This window comes from Psammomys obesus, unplaced genomic scaffold (assembly GCF_907164565.1).
Source record: "Psammomys obesus unplaced genomic scaffold, mPsaObe1.curated_primary_1811, whole genome shotgun sequence".
Classification (NCBI taxonomy): Eukaryota; Metazoa; Chordata; class Mammalia; order Rodentia; family Muridae; genus Psammomys; species Psammomys obesus.
The window spans coordinates 548,773-571,637 of record NW_026585797.1 but is presented as its reverse complement, the minus strand read 5'-3'; positions in this window follow the sequence as shown (position 1 = coordinate 571,637).

The window sequence follows — 22,865 nt, the reverse complement described above, 5'->3', positions numbered from 1 at the left end:
ACTATTTGGCAGATCTTTACAAATAAAGAAGTGTATGAAAACTGAAGCAGTTTTTTTTTCTGCACTAAATACAAGTTCTTGGGAAGGAGTCATGCCAAAATGAGGTCATAATGCTCAAGCATTCTTTATTTGAGATTTTTTGTTTTCTTTTTTAATTATTTATAAATTATACTTTATTCACTTTGTATCCCCCCTGTGGTTCTCTCCCTCCTCCCATCCTAATCCCTCTATTCCTCCCCCCTCTGCACGCATGCCCCTCCCCAAATTCCCTGATAGGAGAGGTCTTCTTTTCCTTCCTTCTGATCCTAGTTAATTAGGTCTCTTCAGGAGTGGCTGCATTGTCTTCTTCTGTGGCCTGGTAAGGTTGCTTCCCCCTCAGGGGGAGGTAATTAAAGAGCAGGCCAATCAGTTCCATGTCAGAGACAGTCCCTGTTCTTATTACTATGGAACCCACTTGGATACTGAACTGCCATGAGCTACATCTGTGCAGGGGGCGTAGGTTATCTCCATGCATGGTACTTGGTTGGAGTATCAGTCTCAGGAAAGACCCCTGTACTCAGAATTTTTTGGTTCTGTTGCTCTCCTTGTGGAGTTCCTGTCCTCTCCAGATCTTACTTTTTCCCACTTCTTTCATAAAATTCCCTGCACTCTGCCCAGAAATTGTGGTACATCTACACAGTGGAATATTACTCAGCAATAAAAAACAAGGAAATCATGAAATCTGCAGGTAAATTGTGGGATCTGGAAAAGAGCATCCTGAGGGAGCTATCCCAGAAGCAGAAAGACACACACGGTATATACTCACTCATATAAACATATAATATAGGATAAACCTACTAAAATCTGTACACCCAAAGAAACTAATCAAGAGGGAAGACTCTTGCTAAAATGCTCAATCCCTATCCAGAAAGGCAAAGAGGATGGACATCAAAAGAAGGAGATTGATTTCCAGAGTGGTTGTACCAGTTTACATTCCCACCAGCAGTGGAGAAGGGTTCCCCTTTCTCCACAACCTCTCCAGCATGTGTTGTCCCTTGAGATTTTCATCTTGGCCATTCTGATGGGTGTAAGGTGAAATCTCAGGGTTGTTTTGATTTGCATTTCCCTAATGGCTAATGAGGTTGAGCATTTCTTTAAGTGCTTCTCTGCCATTCGATATTCCTCTACAGAGAATTCTCTCTTTAGCTCTGTTCCCCATTTTTTAAGTGGATTACTTGGTTTGTTGCTTTTCAGCTTGTTTAGTTCTTTATATATATTGGATATGAGTCCTCTGTCAGATAGAGGGTTGGTGATGATTCTTTCCCAATCTGTAGGCAGTCGCTTTGTTTTGATGACGGTGTCCTTTGCTTTACAGAAGCTTTTCAATTTCATGAGATCCGCTTTCTCAGACAACTAGGAATAGCGCTTCCTCAAGATCCAGCCATACCACTCCTAGGCATATACCCAAAAGAGGCGCAAGTACACAACAAGGACATTTGTTCAACCATGTTTGTAGCAGCTTTATTTGTAATAGCCAGAAGCTGGAAACAACCCAGATGCCCCTCAACTGAAGAATGGATGCAGAAACTGTGGTACATCTATACAATGGAGTATTACTCAGCAATGAAAAGACACTCACGGTATATACTCACTCATATAAACATACAATATAGAATAAACCCACTAAAAGCTGTACATCTAAACAAACTAAGCAAGGGAGAGGACCCTAACTAAAATGTTCAATCCCCATCCTGAAAGGCAAAGAGGATGGACATCAGAAGAAAAAGAAAATAGGAAACAACCTCGGAACCCGCTACAGAGGGCCTCTGAAAGCCAGAAGAAAACAGGAAACAACCTTGAAACCTGCCACAGAGGGCCTCTGAAAGCTTCTGCAGTATAGACTGTCAAAGCAGATGCTGAGCCTGATGGCCAACTGATGGGCAGAGTGAATGGAATTTTATGTAAGAAGTGGGAAATAGTAAGAGCTGGAGGGAACGGGAACTCCACAAGCAGAGCAACAGAACAGGATAATTTGAACACAGGGAACTTCCCAGAGACTCATACTCCAACCAAGGACTATTTGTGAAGATGACCTGGAACCCCTGCACAGGTGTAGCCCATGGCAGTTCAGTGTCCAAGTGGGTTACATAGTAATGGGAAGAGGGACTGCCTCTGACATAATCTGATTGGCCTGCTCGTTGATCACTTCCCCCTGAGGGGGGAGCAGCCTTACCAGGCCACAGTAGAGGACAATGCAGCCACTTTTGACGAGGACTGATAGACTAAGATCAGAAAGAAGGAGAGGAGGACCTCCCCTATCAGTGGACTTGGGGAGTGGCATGCATGCAGAAAGGGGAGGGAGGGTGGGATCGGCAGGGGAGGAGGGAGGGGCTCATGGGGGGATACAAAATGAATAAAGTGTAATTAATAAAAAAAAATAAAAGATTTAAAAAAAAAAAAAGGAGAAACGAGGGAACAAGTCAGGAGCCTGACACAGAGGACCTCTGAAAGGCTCTGCCCTGCAGACTATTAATGCAGATGCTGAGACTTATGGCCATCCTTTGGGCAGAGATTTTTTTTTTTTGATGTTCCTTATGAATGAAATTTAAAATGAAGGTAATTTTAGATAAAATATAGATTAGTGTTTGTCAATGGTTAACATATATAATAGATCAATAGCTAAGGACATATTTACTTATTACATTTTATTGCATCTGTTTTTGTATTACTTATTTGTACATGTGAGTGTGTGTGTGTGTATGTGTGTGTGTGTGTGTGCATGTGTGTGTGTGAATGAATTTACAAGCCATGTTCTGCATGTGGAGGTCACAGGGCAGGACAACTTGCCAGAGTCAGTTTTTTCCTACCATGTGAAGTACAGAAATTGAATTCAAGTAAGTAGGCTAAGTAACAAGAACTTTCATCTACTGAGTCATCTTGCTCAGAGGAAATATCTTGATGTTTATTAAAGAGTTATAAAAGGTCAGGTTACACTGAGTATAAGCATTATATTAATTTTTCAGGTATTGTGACTCAAAAATTAATTATTTAATGCCAGGGTAAGCAAAATAAATGAAATAGGGAAGTAGTGCAATGGGTGATAAAGGTGAAAGGAAATGAAGCCATGTGTTGCCAAAAAGATGAATACTTCAAAGAGAAGAGAGAGTTGGATGCAAACTGTTTAAAATATGTGAATAATTTCACAATCTATTTTGACAAATAACAAAATAGAAATATTTTCTAACTACAAAAGTTAAGGCTTGTTACTTTACTTTTCATGCGCAAAAACAAGTGTGAGATTGCTTAAATTTAATGGAATGTTATTCTGTTATTCCAGAAATTGGTATAATATCTTAACAGAAAGCTGGATGAGAACACGTGATTAGAGCTGTTCCTTGGCCTGTATTTGACTGGTTTCATTTGTTTCCACTTAAACGTTGGAGTTCTTCTCTAATGGCTTGATCTGTGGGTTAGCAAGTCTACATAGATGCATGAATTCATCACAGTAAAATCGCTCATAAAAAACATATGTACAGAGGAATAATTTGGTACTGTAAAAGTTACTCAGAAAATATACATGTCTATGTGGAGAAAAGGTAACTGTGAGCAGGTCAGGCAGTGAAGTGAGAAAGCAGCATTGCAGATGTGACTACATTTCCTCAGATAATATTTCCTTGCTCATACATTGACTTAAATATTAAATTATCATTTTAAAACACTTTAGAGTAAAACATAAGAAAAAATTTATGAAAAGAATGGGTGAGAATCTTAAGTATGAAACCAAAGTGATAAACTTTTATTCAATTTGGAAAAGTTTCAATATTAGTAATGCCTAAATTCAAAATAAAAATAAATAGAAAAAGGAAGCAGATGGAAAATTTAGTTCTTCCTTCAAGAGTACAACACCAGTTTGAGAAACCCAGGCACACTGCTGTCATACAAAAACTATATTACTTATAATAATAAAATGGTAGAACATACATTTTAGAACTAAAATAATAAATACAAAGTATTATAATAAAGGTTGAAATTATTTAAAAGTTAGTGAAAACCTATTAGAAATATGTCAATTTCTTCTTTCATGGAAAAGCATTAGTTTTATTTTATTTATTTTTTTAATTTAATTAATTAATTTTTTATTTATTAAAATTTATTCACTTTGTATCCCATCTGTAGCCCTCTCCCTCATCCCCTCCCAATCGCACCCTTCCCTGCTTCTCTACTCCTATATCCCTTCCCCAGTCCACTGATAGGGGAGGTTGTCCTCCCCTTCCAGCTGACATTGGATTTCAGATATCATCAGGAGTGGCTGCATTGACTTCTTCTCTGGCCTGGTAAGGCTGATCCCCCATCAGGGGAAGGTGATCAAAGAGCCAGCCACTGAATTCATGTCAGAAACAGCCCCTGTTCCCATTATTAGGGACCCACTTGTATACTGAGCTGCTGTGGTCTACATCTGTGCAGTGGTTCTAGGTTATCTCTATGCATGGTCTTTGGTTGGAGTACAAGTATCAGAAAAGAACCTTGTGCCCAGATTTTTGGTTCTCTTGCTCTCCTTGTGAAGATCCTATTCAGATGTCCCTCAATTGGGGAATGGATACAGAAATTGTGGTAGACTTACACAATGGACTACTGCTCAGCAATTAAAAACAAGGAAATCATGAAATTTGCAGGTAAATGGTGGGAACTAGAAAAGATCATCCCGAGTGAGGTATCTGAGAAGCAGAAAGACATACATGGTATATATACACTTATAAGTGGATATTAGAAGTATAAATACACACAAAAAATCTGTTCACCTGGAGAAGCTAAGCAAGAAGGAGGACTGTGGGTAAGATGATCAATCCTCATTCAGAAAAGCAAATACAATAGACAGCAGAAGAGGGAGAAAACAGGGAAAAGGACAGGAGTCTACCATAGAGGGCCTCTGAAAGACTCTACCTGGCAGGCTATTGAAGCAGATGCTGAGACTCATAGCGAAACTTTGAGCAGAGTGCAGGGAATCTTTTGAAAGAGCGGGGAGATGAAAGTATTAATATTATTTACCCACAGTAAATAACTTTGCAGGAATCATTATATAATCATAGGTCAGCTGTTTACTACGATTACCATCAACCCCATGCACCTACATATGCAATGTTCAACTAGCTTTTGGTATCTAGTCCATTCCTTACCTTGATGTGAAACCTGACAATAATGCAAGTTTGATTTACCTTTTATCTGGAACCATCCCCTTAAATATTCCCCTGTTTTTGATTTTGAATCTCACTTAATAACAACATAAAAACATCAAATGTAACTGTCTATGTCATTGTATAGGGAGAATGGATGAGCAGCCAAATTCTGAATACAGCTTCATTGTTGTTGTGAAGCAAATGAGTATCCAGAAGAGGCACTGGCCTGATAATTCAGTTTTTTTTTTCTGTACCTATGAATGGTCTCCAATATATTATTATACGTATACTTTGATTTAAGAATCTCGTGTTAGAAACATAGTGTTAATTTATAGGTAATAAGATAAATAGTAATAGTACTTACAAGAATACCAAAGATTCTAAATCAATAACAAGACATAGAGATGAAGTAGTAGTGCAGGTATTACATAGAGATCTGTGATATTTGGAAGAAAACAAAGCTAAAATCTAAATTTTTGTCCTTTGACCAAAAACTGTTCAGAATGAATATGGAGCTGGGCATTCTTTATATCTTTTCTTTATAGAAAAAAGAAATAGAAATTTATAGAAAAATATAAGTAGGGCAAGGATCTACTATTTAAATGTTATTTTTCCTCAAGCATAGAATATATGGTATAATGTCACCATCTAGTCAGCTCCCTTCTCTCCCTGTCTATACACATACACAAATACCAGCTATCACAAAAATTTCCAGCTATGCTGCTGACAGCTTATTCTCAGCTGAATTTATTTACATTCTTACATGTGCCAATCAGTCCCAATTTTCACCTGAATAAAAATGATAGATTCTTCCCTTGGTGGTAATTCAAATTATAGACAAGTTATGAGCATGTTTTGATTCTTTCCTATATAAACTATGGTGAAAATTTATAATGATGGGAAAACATTAATTTCTTTAAAAATAAGGCCAATTATATCATTACTGCATTTTTATTAAAATATATGTGTGTGTATGTGTGTGTATTTTTGAGTGTATTCATGTGCTCATAGAAGTATAGAAAGAAAGAAAATATATATTTTAATATTTACAATTAAAACATCTATTTTAAATACCCTTCTCAGTCTTATTAGTCATTTACTTATTGCTATGCTAAAATAGAGTGTACAAGGCAAGCTGTAAAAGAATGAGTTATTTGGAAATTATAGCTTTAGATGGATGAGAATCAATCACCATCAAAATAGGCACATGACAACATGTATCGATGAGGTAGGCATGTTAGAGAAGCAATTGAAAACTCACATCTCAAATGATAAACAGAAATAACAGAAAGGACATAAAAAATGAAACAATTCTTGTGAAATTAAAAAGCTCTTCCAACCTGGTGACATATTTCCTCTAGGTAGGTCACACCTCGTAATCCTCTCCAAAAAGCCAACAACTGGGACCAAGTATTCAAATACACAAAACTATACATTATAAAATTTACAAAAGTGATTCTGGAAGAGTTATCAGTTGTTCAGATGTTACAAAATCGGGGAGTAAACTGAAAATCATAACTTCTACCATCTGGGTGGGTAGATGATCAATTTAGGATACGAAATGAAATTTTCTGACTTCACCCCGGGGAACTAATCACAACAAAATTCTTTGTGTTAAGTTTTGTTGGTTTTGTTACCCTTCATTTCACCATTATAGAGGAAAATAAAACAAAACAAAGCAAACAACCAAAAAATAGCAAGAAGGCATTTTTGCCTGACCCCCAAAAAATGCATATATTTGTAATGAAGCTTAAAAAAAAGTTACACTTAAAAAGTGGAATATAATTTGTACCTATACTTTTAAAATATACTAAGAGGATTCAATATCTGTAGTAATATCAAGGATAATACTTTGATCTCTGAGTAAGGAGCTATCTGTGTACATATATTACAAAACATTCAATCCACCCAGTGAAGCAGGTAGGCTAATATTCACCACTCCTGAAAATCCAGCCCCCCAATCTCATCCCTGGTTCTGAAGCAGCAAACCTACTGTGGCCTCCTTTGTCCCCCCACCCCCATTTTCTGTAGATTACACATAGCTTCTCCCCACTCTTTGCTTTATCCCAGCTCCCAACTCTAGCAGGAATTCTCTAAGAAATCACAGATCACTCCAGATAAGGAAGCAGATAAGCTAACTACAGATATTCCACTCTCTCCCATTCTTCCAACTTTAAGCCCCAGTCTCATCCAATTATCCCAACTTCCAACAATAGCAGAAATGTCCTGTGTTAGGATCAAATAAATGATGATGATGCACACAGAAGATTTTATATGAAAGAGGTTTATTAGATGGAGATGAAGAGAGAGAGAGAGAGAAGGAGAGAGTGAGACATGATAGGGGGGATAGAGGGGGGTTCCCTAACAGAGAAGAGAAGGAAATGGCAAGAAAGGAGATGGCAAGAGCCAAGAGAGAGACAAAGTAGCAGGTTCATCCTTTTAAGGAGCAAGGTAACCACGCCTCCCAAGTATGGCTACCTGGCCAGCGATACATGAGGGCATCATAGATTGCTAGGCAACTCAGAAACAGGCTGCCTAAATACAACATTCCTCCCTTTTTCTACAATTAAAAAAATGAAGAACTTGAGCTTCTTCTCATGTAAGGTAAGTTAAAGTATATAAATTTAGGTTCACTAGAAGCAGCTTTTGGTTAAGAAAAAATAATAGCAACAAAATGGCCAGATTACATGGTTAAGAGGGGATGTCCCTGCCCTGAAAAGTTCAGGGTAGAGGGTTGCTGGTAGAGTTGACAGCATTTGAAAACTCTAACAACCCTTCATGGTAAAAGTCCTGGAGACACCACCTCACCAAGGCAACACAGTTGAACTGGCCCTGATGGCAAAAGCATGATGAGCCACTCCCCATGGTCTAAGGGCAGGAGAGCTAGCCCTGCCCCATGCAGTGGCCTTAGAGAGCCTATATGGAGCAGTGCTAGAGAGCTTTCTCTGGTGGTACAGATAAAGGAATGTAAGCAGGATAAGCAGCTCAGCTATCACCCAGGCCCAGGTTCAGGGCTTTGAGTTGGCTCACCCCAGAATCTACACCATCTATAAAATGGTAGAGCACATGAAAGGGCCGGTTGTACTCTTCCAAAGCTGTAGAATCTCCATGACACAGGTCAACAACAGGATAACTGGGAGGAATCCCAGTGAGGAAACAATACTGATGATTTAACAGAAGCCAGAGAGAGACCTTGAACCAGACTAATGACTAATTGCAACGAACATTTGCTAGTAAAGATGTATGGACAGAACTACTGTGGGATAGACTGTGACACACTCTAGCTTCCATGACAAGATGCTCTCTATGCTTTGTTTTGTTGTTGTTTATTTATTTGTGTGTCTTTTAAATTTTTCTTTTGGCAGGAAAGTTGCAAGGAATCAGAGCAGATATGAGGTGACAGGGAGATGAGTGGGATTGTGCTACATGATATGAACCTCACAAAGAATCAATTAAAAGTTAAATAAAAACAAAACAAAAATGTCTGGAAGAGATTAGAGATATAATGAACACATCCCAATCTAATAAAGGCAGATTATGTCAATCTCATAGGGAATATTAATTTAAGTGGAGAAAAATTCAAAAGAATTCTGGACTTGGGGAGGGGCATGCATGCAGAGGGTGGAGGAAGGGAGGGATTGGGACGGGAGGAGGGAAGGCACCAAGGGGGGGGGTGAGTAAAGCGTAATTAATAAAGAAAAATAAAATAAAAAAATAAAAAAAGAATTCTGGTATAATCAAGAACAAGTCTAGGTTACCCACTCTCTCAATAAATTCATATAAATTCAGTATAATAATTGGAATCTTAGAGCAATAAGAAAACTGAAGCAGATCAAGGGGATATAAATGAAAAAATGGAAAAAAAAGTTTCTTTTTTTTTTTTTACTTTTTTCTGTCATAAGAAAAAATTTTCTAAACCATTAGCTCTGGCACTAAGACCACCACTTAATAAACTGGACCTCATGAAACTAAAATTGAAAACAACCTAAATGTCCCATGACAGGAAATTGGTTTAAGAAAATGCGATACAGTGACAAAATGTAGTATTAAAATTCTCTTCACTCTGCCCAAAGTTTGGTTATGAGTCTCAGCATCTGCTTTGATACACTGCTGGGTAGAGTCTTTCAGAGGCGCTCTGTGGTAGGCTCCTGTCCTGTTCCTTATTTTCTCCTTCTTCTAATGTTTACCCCATTTGTCTTTCTGAATATTGATCATCTTAACCAGGGTCCTCCTTCTTGCTTAGCTTCTTTAGGTGTACAGATCTTAGTATGTTTATCCTATGAAAGAAGGGGGAGATAGGAAGACCTGGAGGGCACAGAAGCTCCACAAGTAGAGCAACAGAACCAAAAATCTGGGCACAGGGTCTTTTGTGAGACTGATACTCCAGCCAAGGACCATTCATGGATATAACCTAGAATCCCTGCTCAGATGTAGCCCATGGCAGCTCAGTGTCCATGTAGGTTTCCTAGTAAGGGGAACAGGGACTGTCTCTGACATGAACTCATGTCAGTTGGCTATTTGATCTTGCCAGGCCACAGAAGAAGACAGTGTAACCAGTCCTGATGAAACCTTATAGGCTAGGGTCAGATGGAAACCCTTCTGACTGATAGTACCTCTCCTATCAGTGAACTTGGAGAAGGCCATGTGAGTAGATGAGGAAGGGAAAATGGGATTGGGAGGGAATGAGGGAGGGGACTACAACTGGGATAAAAAAGTAAATAAACTGTAATCAATATAAAAATACATAAAGAATAAAGACTTAAAGTCAGAAATATAAAAAATGTAGTATTAATGTTGCTGTTAAAAAACGAGGTTATAAAATTTTTACTTACAAGAATGGAAACAGAAAATAACATCTTGAGTGAGGTAACACAGACTTGGGAGGACAAATATAGTATGTGATTGTTTACCTGTGGATATTAGCTATTCAATCATTGATAACCAAACTATAGTCCATAGAATAACAGAAATTAGATATAGAGTAAGAGATGAGGGTGGACACGGTTAGGAGGGTAGATATCCTCAGGAAAAGAAAATATTGATAACTATAGAAAAATTGGAGGCGGGAATGGGAGAACGTAGTGGGAGAGAAGAAGAGAATGAAGGGAAAACCAACTAAAACTAGGGGTAATTTCAGGGTTAATATGGAAATCTTATACAGCTGAAGTTTCCTGAAACATATACTTAGAAAGGTTTCTAAATGAAATCATCAAATAATGGGAGAGACACAGCCTCAAAAGTCCATATTATTTCACCAAATGTAACTTTGAGGACCAGGATTAGATTATATCTAATTAAGTTGTTGGCCAAAGGGGTCCCATAGGAATTACTAAACAACACCACCTTTTGTGAAAACTATAGGTTGTTATCAACACACTTATAGAAAGTCACCACTGCTGCAGTCAACACCTATACAACTCACTGAATGGAGAAGGTGAGCTTGTGGCTATATAGAGCCTTCACCCCTATGTGCCTGCATTTTTGGTACTGGAAGGCACTCTATATACTACCAAAGGACAAATATGAACACTACCACAGCCACTAACGCTTTAAATGCAATGGTGTCCTTTCCCAAGATATCCTAGGGTAGTAGTAGCACAAAGGTTGCGGAAGTAACCATCCAATATCTGACTTGATGTAAGGACTGATCTATGAGGTAGATGTACCCAGTACGTGACACTAATTGGGTAACCAAGAACCTGAGACTAGGTTACTCAGGAACCTAGCATAAAACCAAATACTACTGTTCTAAACAAACAAAAATAAAGCAGGAAAGCATAAATCAAAACAAAACAAACAAGCAAAACCCTTAGCAATAAAGTGACTCCTAATTACATTTCACTGTATTCATAGATCATTGCCTTGCTTAGCCATCATCAGAGAAGCAAGCTTCTTGCTGAATATGGGAACAAATACATATAAACAAAAGATATTATGCAGAGAATGAGTCTTTAAAACATTCAAACTTACACATAATGATATAAAGGACATCAAGAAAACAAGTTACTCTTAATCAATGTGAGTGACAGAAAAATATACAGAGACTGACCCTGCCAAAATCAGTACCAGATGAGGCCTTAGACGTGAAAGGAAAAGTGGACACATGCCCCATCCCTAACCCAACAGCTTTCTCATATTGATAACTACTTGCACATGAAAATTTAGTTTTACCAGGGCAGTCTCTCTCTCTCTCTATGTATATATAAATGTGTGTATGTGTGTGTGTGTGTGTGTGTGTGTGTGTGTGTGTGTGTGTTAAAAGGCAATAAAATCTTCAACAACTATAAACTTCCAGACTTCTCTGTTCTTTGGGTATTATTCAAATTATTATTTGGTAGAGAGTTTACCTGAGGCCTACAGTTTAACAGGATGAGTTCTTGACCATCATAAGATGGAAATCATAGTACCAGGCAGGCTGGCATGACTCTGGACCAATAACTGATAATTTACATCTTTTTATTTATATTTTAAATTATCGTTTATTTAGAATGATATCATATACTACATCTAAATAAAAGATTCATTAAGCAGAAATTATCAGAGTCATGGGTTTTAGAAACTGTTTATATCTTCTCTCCTGATTTTATTTTTAAAATTTATTTTTATTATTATTATTATTATTATTATTATTATTATTATTACAATTTATTCTCTTTGAATGAAGGCTGTAGACCCCTCCCTCATCTCCTCCCGGTCCTACCCTCCCTCTTTTTTCTACTGCCACTTCTCTCCCCTCTCCCAATGACAGGGGAAGTTCTCCTCACCTACTATCTGACCCTAGCCTATCAGGCTTCATTAGGATTCTCTCGATTTTCTTTCTTTGTGGCCTAGTAAGGCCATTTCACCAGAGGGAGGTGATCAAAGAACAGCATACTAGCATTGGTATGTTCATAGCAGCTTATTTGTAATAGCCAGAATCTGGAAACAACCCAGATGTCCCTCAAAAGAATGGATACAGAAAAAATTGTGGCACATTTACACAATGGAATACTACTCACCTATTAAAAACCAGGAAATTATGAAGTTTGCAGGTAAATGGGTAGAACTAGAAAAGATTATCCTGAGTGAGATAACCCAGAAACAGAAGACACACATGGTATATATTCACTTATAAGTGGATATTAGACATATAATACAGAAATAACATACTAAAATCAATAGTCATAAAAATGCTAAACAACAAAGGACCCTAAGAAAGAAGCTTAATTCAGAAGGGCAAACAGGATAGATGTTAGAAATAGAAAAAGACAGGCAACAGGACAGGAGCCTTTCACAGAGAGCCTCTAAAAGCCTCTACCCAGCAAGGTGTTGAAGCCGATGCTATGACTTATAGCTAAACTTTGGGCAGAGTGCAGGGAATCTTATGGAACAAAGAGAGAGAGAAAGACCTGAAGGGACTGGAGCTCCACAAGGAGAACAACAGAGCCAAAAACTTTGGGCTACGTGGGCCTGCAGAGACTGATGAATCAACCAAGGACTGTGCATGAAAAGGACCTAGACTCCCTGCTCATATGTAGCCCATTGGCAGCTCAGTGTCCAAATGTGTTCTTTAGTAAGGGGAACAGGCATTTTCTCTGACATGAATTCAGTGGATGGCTTTTTGCTCACCCCCGACCCTGAGCTGGGGAGCAGCATTACTAGGCCACAGAGGAAGACAATGCAGCCAGTCCTGATAGTCCTGATGAGACCTGTTAGGCTAGAGTCAGATAGAAGGAGAGGAGGACCTCCTCTATCAGTGGACTAGGGGAGGGTCTTGGTGGGAAAGAGGGAGGGAGAGTGAGACTGGGGAGAGACTAGAGATTGGGCTACAGCTGGGATACAAAGTGAATAATTATAACAAATAAAAAATAGAAATAAATACATGGAAATACCAGATAAGGATAAAACTAAATTATTTAGTGGTCATAGAAGAAATAATAAAAAGAAATTAATATTCAGGTCGAAAAAACAAAAAAAAAGATAGAAATAACTAGCTAGAGAAAACACAGTGTGTCAGCTTGGTATGTAGAGTGGATCCACAACTGTGTACTTTCTCTTAACTGCTCCACACAGTGACTTGGACAGCAACCCTTTAGCTACTATGTCTTATGGTCTATCTCCACAAATAAGGTCCTTAGTTATGACTCACTCTCTGTCAGGTGACATTGTGTGTACACATCTAGTCTGGTGTTTTCCTCTAGCAATCCTATATTGTAAGCATCTATACATTCTAGATACTGCCTTTAGTAGTTATTTTATATTTATATTTATTATATCTGCATGTATCATCATTTCAATTAGTCACTTCAGCCATTTAATATTTTCTTCTAGAAAAAAATCACATTGGAAAGACTGTTTTGTATCTCAGTATTCAAAGGAAATAGTCTCACCTGTTGCTTCCTCTTTATCATACCTGGATGCTTTAGTCACTTTTTCTGTTGTGATAAAGCACTGTGAAGAAAAATTAACATTCAGAAGGAAGGGTACCTTTTGTCTTACTTTTCCAGTTGCAGTTCATCACAGCAGGGAAGTCAGTCATTTGAGGCTGCTGCATCCACTATTTCCAGAGAGTAGTGGATGTCAGTGCTCAGTTCACTCTACCCATTTTATACAGTCCGTGATCTCTGACAACAGAGTGGTCCCACTCCTGGGTTGAGAGGTTTTTCACTTCAAATAAATCTAATAAAGATAATTGCAAAGGCATGCCCAGAGACTCATCTCCCATGCGAATATCAGGATGACAATTAGCACTAATCATATTACACTTTTCAATCATCTTTGGAAACACAGGTTTACAAAAATATTTAAATGTACTAATACAAAAATCATAGAATTATAGAAGTTTCATTAAAAGATAGAATATTGAAATTGACTTATTCTCCACAAATGTGGACCTAATATGAAGGACTTTTAGATAAAGGTAGATTTTGTCCAATTCATTAATTAATTTAAAAGTCTTACTAAAATGTATTTATATAAAAGCTGTTCAGTTGCTGACTGACTATTTTTGTATTTATATTTCTTAATAATCATTTTATTGGGGAAGGACACTTCATACTCATAAAAGGAAAATTCCACCAGGAAGATATCACAATCCCGAACATCTATGCCCAAAATACAAGGTTAACCATGTTTGTAAAATAAACATTGATAAAACTTAAACCACACATATATCCCCACACATTAAAAGTGGGAGACTTCAACACCCCACTCTCAACAAAGGACAGGTCAACAAAACCGAAATTAAACAAAGAAACAATAACTCTAACAGAGGTCATGAATCAAATGGACCTAACAAATATCTACAGAACATTTTACCCAAACAAAAAAGAATTTAATTTCTTCTCAGCACCTCATGGAACCTACTCCAAAATAGAAAATAAGGTTGGTCACAAAGCAAACCTCAACAGATACTAGAAGACTGAAATAATACCTTGTATCCTATCTAATCACCGTGGACTAAAGCTGGACCTCAACAACAGAAATAGCAAAAAACCTACACACACATGGAAATTGAACAATTCACTACTCAGTGACAGCTGGGTCAGAGAAGAAATGAAAAAAGAAATTAAAGACTTCTTAAAATTCAATAAAAATGAAGGCACAACATAGCCAAACATATGGGACACAATGAAAGCAGTGCTCAGAGGAAAATTTATAGCACTAAGTGCCTTCAAGAAGAAATTCGAAACATCTCATTCAAGCAACTTAAAGGCTCACCTAAAAGTCCTAGAAATAAAAAGAAGCACACACACCAAAGAGGAGTAGACTGCTGGCAATAATCAAACTCAGAGCTGTATCAATCAATTAGAAACAAAACAATTCAAAGAATCAATGAAACCAAGAGTTGGTTCTTTGAGAAAATCAACAAGATAGACAAACCCTTAGCCAATCTAAATAAAAGGCAGAAAATATCCAAATCAACAAAATCAGAAATGAAAAGGGGGACATAACAACAGCCACTGAAGAAACCCAAACAATAATTAGGTCTTAATTCCAAAGTCTATATGCCACAAAATTTGAAAATCTAAAGGGAATGGACAATTTTCTTCATAGACTCTAATCAAGAAGGAGGACTCTGGCTAAAATGCTCAATCCCTATTCAGAAAGGCAAAGAGGATGACCTCAGAGAAATCAGGGAACAGGACAGGAGCCTGCCACAGAGGGCTTCTGGAAGGCTTTACATTGCAGAGTATCAAAGCAGATGCTGAGACTTATGGCCAAGCTTTGGTCAGATTGCAGTGAATCTTATGAAAGAAGTGGGAAACAGTGAGATCTGGAGAGGACAGGAGCTCCACAAGGAGAGCAACAGAATAAAACATCTGGGTACAAGGGTCTTTTCTGAGACTGATTCACTAACCAAGGACCAGCAATGGAGATAACCTAGAACCCCTGCACAGATGTAGCCCATGGCAGTTCGGTGTCCAAGTGGATTCCATAGTAATAGGGACTGGGACTGTCTCTGACAGGAACTGATTGGCCTGCTCTTTGATCACCTTCCCCTGAGGAGGGAGCAGCCTTACCAGAACACAGAGGAAGACAATGCACTACTCAGGGAGAGGTGATCAAAGCACCAGCCTCTGAGTTCTTGTCAGAACTCATTTCAGAGTTCATTGTGGAGCTTCTGTACTCTCCTGGTCATATTACCTCCCCCTTTTATCAAATGATTCCCTGTGCTCTGCCCAAACTTTGGTTATGAGTCTCAGCATCTGCCTTGATGCACAGCTAGGTAGAGTCTTTCAGAGCCCTTTTGCTGTGGGCTCCTGTCCTGTTACTTGTTTTCTCCTATTTCCCATATCCATTCCATTCATCTTTCTAAGTGAGGATTGATCATCTTACTCCGGGTCCTCTTTCTTGTTTATCTTCTTTAGGTGCACATATTTTAGTATGTTTATCCTGTCTTATAGGTCTATATGAGTGAGTATATACTGTGTGTGTGTTTCTGCTCCTGGGATACCTCACGCAGGATGACCTTTTATAGATTCCCATCATTTGCCTGCAAATTTCATGATTTCCTTGTTTGTAGTTGATGAGTAGTATTCCATTGTGTAAAAGTACCACAATTTCTGTATCCATTCCTCCGTTGATGGACATCTGGATTGTTTCCAGTTTCTGACTATTATGAATAAAGCTGCTAGAAACATGGATAAGCAAATGTCTTTGTTTTGTACCTGAGCTTCTTTTGGATATATGCCTAGGAGTGGTATAGCTGGGTCTTGAGGAAGCACTATTCCTAATTGTCTTAGAAAGCGCCAGATTAATTTCCAGAGTGGTTGTACAATTTATATTCGTACCAGCAATGGAGGAGGGTTCCCCTTTCTACACAACCTCTCCAGCATATGTTGTCAGTTGAGTTTTTAACCTTTGCCATTCTGATGGGTGTAAGGTAAAATTTCAGGGTCATTTTGATATGCCTTTCTCTGATGGCTAAGGACATTGAGCATCTTTTTAAGTGTTTCTCTGCCATTCTATATTCTTCTACAGAGAATTCTCTGTTTAGTTCTGTAACCCATTTTGAATTGGTTTGTTTGATTTATTGCGTTTAATTTCCTAAGTTCTTTATATATTCTGGATATCAGCCCTCTGTCAAATATAGGGTAGGTGAAGATCGTTTCCCAGTTTGTAGGCTGTCGCTTTGTTCTGACAACAGTATCTTCTGCTTTACAGAGGCTTTTCAGTTTCATGAGGTTCCATTTATTGATCTTTGCTCTTAGAGCCTGTGCTGTGACTGTTCTGTTCAAGAATTGTGTCCTGTGCCAATGAGTTCTAGGCTCTCCCCAACTTTTTCTTCTAACCAATTTTGTATATCTGGTTTTATGTTGAGGTCTTTGATTCACTTGGACTTTAGTTTTGTGCAGGGTGATAAATATGGATCTATTTGTATTTTTCTGCATATGGAGATCCAGTTGGACCAGTATCATTTGTTGAAGATGCTGTCTTTTTCCATTGAATGGTTTTGGCTTCTTTGTCAAAAATCAAGGATTCATAGGTATTTGGGTTTATTTCTATTCGGTTCCATTGAACCTCCTTTCTGCTTCTTTGCAAATACCATGCTGTTTTTATTATTATTACTCTGTAATACAGTTTGAGTTCAGGGATGGCGATACCTCCAGATGATCTGTTTTTGTATAGGATTGTTTTGGAAATTCTTGCTTTGTTGTTGTTTGTTTGTTTGTTTGTTTCTCCATCTGAAGTTGAGAATTTTTCTTTCAAGGTCTGTAAAGAATTGTGTTGGTATTTTGATGGGAATTGCATTGAATCTTTAGATTGCTTTTTGCAAGATGGCCATTTTTAGTATGTTAATCCTGCCAACTGATTAGCATGGAGATCTTTCCATTTTCTGATATCTTCTTCTATTTCTTTCTTCAAAGACTGGAAATGTTTTCACACAGGTCTTTCACCTCCTTGGTTAAAGTCACCCCAAGGTACTTTATGATATTAGTGGCTATGTCAAGGGTGTGGTTTCCTTGATTTCTTTCTCGGCCCTTTTGTCTTAGGTATACAGAAGGGCTTCTGATTTTTTTTTTGAGTTAATTTTGATCCAGCCACTTTGCTGAAGGTGTTTATCAGCTGAAGGAGTTCTCTGGTTGAATTTTTGGGGTTGCTCATGTATACTATCATATCATCTGTGAATAGTGAATAGTGAAATTTGACCTCTTTCTGATTTGTATCCCCTTGATCTCTTTCATTTGTCTTATTGCTCTAGTTAGGACTTCAAGTACTATGTTGAAGAGATATGAAGAAAGTAGGCAGCCTTGCATTTTCCCTAATTTCAGTGGGATTGATTTAAGTTTCTCCCCATTGAGTTTGATTTTGGCTATTAGCTTGCTGTATATTGCCTGTACTATGTTTAGGTATGTGCCTTGTATTCCTGATCTCTCCAAGACATGAATGGATGTTGGAATTTTTCAAATGCTTTTTCTGCATCTAAGGAGATGATCATGTGGTTTATCTCCTTCAATTTGTTTATATGGTGGATTACATTGATGGATTTCCATATATTGAACCATCCTTGCATGTCTGATGCAAGGCATGCATCAATTAGGATGAAGCCTAATTGATCATGGTGAATGATACCTTTTATGTATTCTTGGATTCGGTTTGCAAGTATATTATTGAGTATTTTTGCATCAATGTTCATAAGAGAGATAGATTTGAAATCCTCTTTTTTTGTTGGGTTTTTGTGTGGGTTAGGTTCCAACGTGACTGTGGCTTCATAGAATGAGTTTGGTAAAGATCCTTCTGTTTCTATTTTGTGGAATATTTTGAAGAGAATTGGTATTAACACTTTCTTGAAGTTCTGGTAAGAATTCTGCGCTGAAACCAGAACCATCTGGCCCAGTGTTTTTTCTTTTTCTTTCTTTTTTTTTTTTTTAGGAAGGCAGACTGTTGATGACTGCTTCAGTTTCCTTGGGAGATATAAGGCTATTCAATCTTTCTACTTCAGCTTGATTTAATTCTGGTAGATGTAATTTATCAAGAAAATTGTCTGTTTCTTTTAGATTTTCGAATTTTGTGGCATATAGGCTTTTGTAGTAAGACCTAATGATTGTTTTTATTTCCTCTGTCTGTAGTTATGACCCACTTTTCATTTCTGATTTTGCTGATTTAGATAGTTTCTCCCTGCCTTTTAGTTAGTTGGCTAAGTGACAATACAGGCTTTTAATCCTATGACTCTGAGCATGGTCTGGTGTATAAAGCAAGCTCCAGGTTATCCAGGAGTGAGACTCTGTCTCAATACAAACAAACAAGCAAACAAACCCAACATACTATTGAGTTCTTTGGATGTATGAGTATTAGGATATGAGATATAAAGTTCACCAATAGCATTGTTTTCCTAGTAAACAGGAAAATCTTAATAAAATAGTTCTAATTCTGACTATAGAATGTCCCGTAAATTCTGGTAGATTAAATTGACAGATTTTATGATACTAATTAAGGATTGTCCTTGGATGAGTTAATTTTGTTCTCCCCATTTGTATAAACAAAATTTGCTTTACTTATTTCCTCAGGGAGTATCTAGGATGGCATAAATGACTTCTTTTGTAAAAAGCTATTAGTTGGTATCAAGTCAGTCTGTGTGAGTGTGTGCATTACCAAGTACCCAGTCCCAGTCAATACATAGGTCTTCAGAACACTCCCACAATTAAGGGTCAGGAAACATTGCATAAGAAGGAACAAAAATATTTTAAGAGTCATATCAGAGAGTTTGTGATATTATGTCATCTAGAAACATCAGAAGCTATATCCATGAAGTCTCAACAGCTTGCCTGCTCAAATCTAAGCTTAACATGGCACCAATGGACATGCCAGATTAGTTGAATAAACGTCTATGAGGTTTCAAACTGGAGAAGGGAGAAGAGGCCATAAGAAAAAAAAAATTATCATGTTTATTATTTATAGGTTATAGGCTAACATCAAGGGATCCAGGGCAAAAGCTCAAGACAGGAACCTAAAGGCAGAAACATAAAGGAACACTGCTCACAGTTTGCTTTCATTGATCTCTGACCTCCCCAAATTACTTTCTAATTTGAATTTTCTTTGTTTCTTTTTAACTGTAACAGCCCTATTCTATCTACCTCTCCAAAATTTAGATTTACTTTTGTAAGATAAACATTTATCTCAATATTTCAATATTAGGAATTACAAATAAAGATACAAGCACAGGCAACATGGAGTCTTTAGAGAATTACTTAATATAGACATAATAATAACTTGTGATAAGTTTTTTACCTGCTTACATTTCAGAAAATGAAAATATTTGGTGTGTATTGTTATGCAACATTTAAGAAAAGTTTCAGAGACAAGGCTTTTTACAACTGACTATTGGCTTACCTGAAATTCTACAACTAGTAAACCACTTCATAGTTGTGAGCCATTCTGATATCACAAGACAATGGATTACTATCCTCTCAAAGAACAACAATTGACTTTGCACAAAATATCAATGAAACTACCACAACTACCACGAGCTTCGTCAGAGCAACAGTTCTAGGTTATATCCATACATGGTCCTTGGTTGGAGAAACAGTTTCAGAAAAGACCCTGTGCCCAGATATATTTGGTCCTTGTGGAGCTCCTATCCTTTCCACGTCATAACCGATGGGTTTCCATCGTAAGGGGAACAGGGACTATTTTTGACAGGAACTCAAAGGGAGGCTCTTTGACCTCCCTGCACCCCAAGGGAGGAGCAGTCCTGCTAGACCACAGAGGAGGACTTTGCAGCCAGTCCTGAAGATACCTGATAAAACAGGGTCAGATGGAAGGGGAAGAGGTTCTCCCCAATTTGTGGACTTGGAAAGGGGCAGGGAGGAGATGAGGGAGGGAGGGTGTGATTGAGAGGGAATAAGGGAGTGGGATACTGCTGGGATACAGAATTAATAAAATCTAACTAATAATATTAATAATAATAAGTAATATTAAAAAAGAAACTACCACAGCACAAATTATTTTCCTATTAAATAATGTATCCTGATTAATTTCTTTTATATGTTTTTAAAGGTTTCCAGTTGACCTTTTATCAATAGTTTTTCAGCCTCACTTATTCTATATCATTGACATTTGCTGTTTTCTTCACAGATTTTTTTGAAGTTTTTCTTCAATTTTGTTAGTTCTTTGAGAATTTCATACAATGTATTTTGATCTTATTTATTGAACACTTCATAAAACCACCCAATTCCCTACCCATCCAATTTTGTGTCTTTTTTTTTTAATTTAAGCTCATCAAGTACAACTTTCATGGCCTACTTAATTTTAGTTGTGTGGTATCCCACTGAAACCAGTAAAACTGCCAGGATTCATACCTTATAAAAGTGGACTCTCACTCTCCCAGTAGCGATCAGTTGCATGCTGCTATTTGGATAAAAATAATGTTTCATGCCTACCTCCCTTCTCCATGCTGGAATTTTGTCTGGTTTCTATGTGTGCATGTCTTGTGCATTCTGTCAAAACCACTGTGAATCCATATGGGCAACCACTCTGTTGTTCCTAGAAAATACTGTTTCCTTGTATTCATTCACTACTTTACATTGATTCAAAGTTTTGTACCAATTTCCACAATGATTGCTAAGTCTTGGGAGGATATCTCATTAGGGGATGACCATTTTCCAATTTTATACTTGCTACTATACATTGACCAATTGTGAGTTTGTATGTTAATTTCCATCTAAAGTAAAAAGAAGTTTCTGTGATGAGAGTTGAGAGGCACACTAATCTAAGGATATAAGATTAATACTAAGCAAGGTTTATTACTTTATGAATTTAGAAAAATATTAGTAGGTTCTTTTCTAAGGTCTATTACTTGACTAGACACAAGTTCTGGGCCACTATGTACAAGACATGTTATCCTACTTGTTGAGCAGGATTTAAATATAAACGCAAAGTTATTGGTTATTTTTTATTTTATTTTATTTTATTAATTACACTTTATATCCCCCATATCCTCCCCTCCCAGTAATACACCTCTCCCCCTTCTTCATGCATACCACTCCCCAAGTCCACTGATAAGGGAGGTCTTCTTCTTCCTTCTGATCCTAGTCTATCAGATCACATCAGGAGTGGCTGCATTGTCTCGCTCTGTGGCCTGGTAATGCTGCTCCCCCCTCAGGTAAAGGTGATCAAAGAGCAGGCCAATCAGATTATGTCAGAGGCAGTCCCTGTCCCCATTACTATGGAACCCACTTGGACACTGAAATGCTATGGGCTACATCTGTTCAGGGGTTCTAGGTTACCTCCATGCCTGGTACTTGGTTGGAGTAAAAGTCTCTGGGAAGACCCTTGTATTCAAATTTTCTGGTTCTGTTGCTCTCCTTGTGGGGTTCCTGATCTCTCCATATCTTACTATTTCCCACTTCTTACATGAGATTCCATGCACTCTGCCCAACAGTTGCCCATATCTGAGCATCTGCTTTGATAGTCTGCAGGGCAGAGTATTTCAGAGGCCCTCTGTGGCAGGTTTCTAGGATGTTTCCTGTTTTCTTCATCTTATGTCTTCTTCTTCTGTCCATCCTCTTTGCCTTTCAGGATAAGGATTGAGCATTTTAGTCAGGGTCCTCTCTCTTAATTACTTTCTTTAGATGTACAGATTTTAGTAGGTTTATCCTATGTTATATGTCTATATGAGTGAGCATACACTGTGTGTGTCTTTCTGCTTCTGGGACAGCTCACTCAGGATGATCCTTTCCAGGTCCCACCATTTACCTCCAAATTTCATGATTTCCTTATTTTTATTGCTGAGTAATATTCCATTGTCTAGATGTACCACAATTTCTGCATCCGTTCTTCAGTTGACTCTCTATCACCATCTCAGTACTTCACTCAGCACTGATCCTTTCTTGTTCTCATATAGTTCTTTCAAAATGCATATCATTTTGTATGCCAAAAGGTAGATTTTAATATTGTTTCGTCATTTCATGTGAATATTTAAGTTTTTTCCAATTTGTTTTATTATTATTATTTATTATAATTTATTCATTTGCATCCCAGCTGCATCCCCCTCCCACATCTCCTCCCTCCCTCTTTCCTCTCCCATATGTCCCTCCCATAGTCCACTGATAGGGGAGGTCTTCCTCACCTTCTATCTGACCCTAACCTATCAGCTCTCATCAGGACTGACTGCATCATCTTTCTCTGTGACCTGGTAATGCCACCTCATCCAGAGTTAAATAAAGAGAAAGGAGGAAATAAAAAAGAAAGAAAGAAAGAAAGAAAGAAAGAAAGAAAGAAAGAAAGAAA